Source organism: Aulonocara stuartgranti (genome assembly GCF_965226115.1).
Source record: "Aulonocara stuartgranti genome assembly, chromosome: 3".
In the NCBI taxonomy this organism is placed as follows: Eukaryota; Metazoa; Chordata; class Actinopteri; order Cichliformes; family Cichlidae; genus Aulonocara; species Aulonocara stuartgranti.
Genome location: NC_138941.1, coordinates 32,104,205 through 32,105,823, shown reverse-complemented (window position 1 = coordinate 32,105,823; position 1,619 = coordinate 32,104,205). Strand labels below are relative to the sequence as shown.

The 1,619-nt window shown below is 41.4% G+C and overlaps 1 long non-coding RNA gene across 1 annotated transcript; it reads right to left on the bottom strand.

Annotated features, from left to right (window-relative positions):
• LOC309702962 lies at nt 1-1,619 on the bottom strand. Its single transcript, XR_014275802.1, has 3 exons — nt 1,488-1,619; nt 998-1,286; nt 1-289 (listed from the first exon to the last, which is right to left on the bottom strand). It is a non-coding gene; the product is annotated as an uncharacterized lncRNA (long non-coding RNA).

The window sequence follows — 1,619 nt, the reverse complement described above, 5'->3', positions numbered from 1 at the left end:
TTAATCTGTGAAGGCACTGCTGGATGCCGGTTCCCAGCTCTGCGTGGAGGCTGTGCGAACACAGGTCACTGATGGTCTTGGTCACTCAGGCCTGTGAATCCAGTTCCTGAAGAACTCCGTCACCATCCTCTGCAGGAATATCGCAGCAAGCTTCTCTCTGTCACCATAAAGTATCACAGCCAGTCCGTCAGTCTCGTCGTAGACGAGGTGGTAACGAAACGACTAACCAACACGCAGGACATACAGCGGAGTGGCAACTTCACCGTGTCCATCCATTTCAGCTTCAAGTCTGTCAGAAGGAAGAACAAATGAGTCAGCTGCAGCAACTACTCGTTAAACTTAGAGCTCTGTTTGATAGCTGCTGATTCACAACAATAACAGTCTTTATAAATCTGCACCGGTTATCGGGTTATCCAAGGCTTTTATGTGCGAATGTTTGCTTGTGAGAGCAGCTAGCCGGAGTTCAAAGGAGCTGGCCTCGCAGCCTGTCAAGGAATGCGCTGGAAGGAACCAGGTTTCGTAAGATTTGAGTTTCAAACTTTATATACATTTTGAAACTAAAATCCAGTCTTTACTGGTATTGAGCTGATTCTTTTAAAGATGATTTTTTTTTTAAATTTGGAAAAATCTGTTAACACAATCATTATGAACAAGCTTTGAAAACCAATGTTGAAACTGTGAGTCTACATGCTGTGAGTCAACTGCCTTAAAGATTCAAATATTCAAGATTCAAAGTGTTTATTGTCATGTAGAAGAAATGGCATTTCTCTGTGCAATGAAATTCTTCCTTTGCTGTCCATACACAAATGCCAAGTTAGGGGAAGGAACAAGATAAATAAGGATAAAAATAAGACAAGACATTAAGACAAGTATAGAGTAAGTAAATAAGTAAAAGTAAAGCGCACAGAGATTCACTGCAACGACTAAACATTGAAAGGAACTTAGAGGGGAAAAAACAGCAAAAGTAGAAACAATGAGTCGAAACAAAGTCGCTTACCTTTATTAATAATGCAGATGAAGATAATGATCCTTTTCTTATTTTCTTCTGTTTCAGCTTTTAGAAGCGGGACCAAAGTTTGTCTTCTTGGCCTTCTTCCCTGTCAACGTATATTACGTCAACGGCATAATATTCTAATATGACTACTGGAACGACTTGACCGCAGTCTCAGGCACTAGACGACTGAGCACAGCACTTCCGCATATGAGCGAGGGGAAACTCCTTGCACGCATTGTTCGATCTTTGCTCTCTCTTCTCCCCTTTTCTCAGGTAGATGTTATTTTAACAACTGAAAATATGAAATAAACACACATGTAAGCCAAGACTCTAAAGAAACAGCGTTGTTGTTGTTCGGTTTTTCATTTCGCCATTTGTTAATTCACTCGAAGAGCAATTAACGTAATATGGGTCAAGTGATCAGTTTGATATCTTCTGTGATACACCGTCATATTTACATTATTTGTACAGTACGAATGATTTGCTTTGGTACCTGATCAAAATCAAGCTCTCCTCTGTCTGCCCGGCTGCACTTCTTCGCCCTCACTCACACGCCTAATGCTCAGTCGCCAAGTGCCTGAGCTCGGATCATACCAAAATTAGGGGGAATTAAGGACTGTGCGCT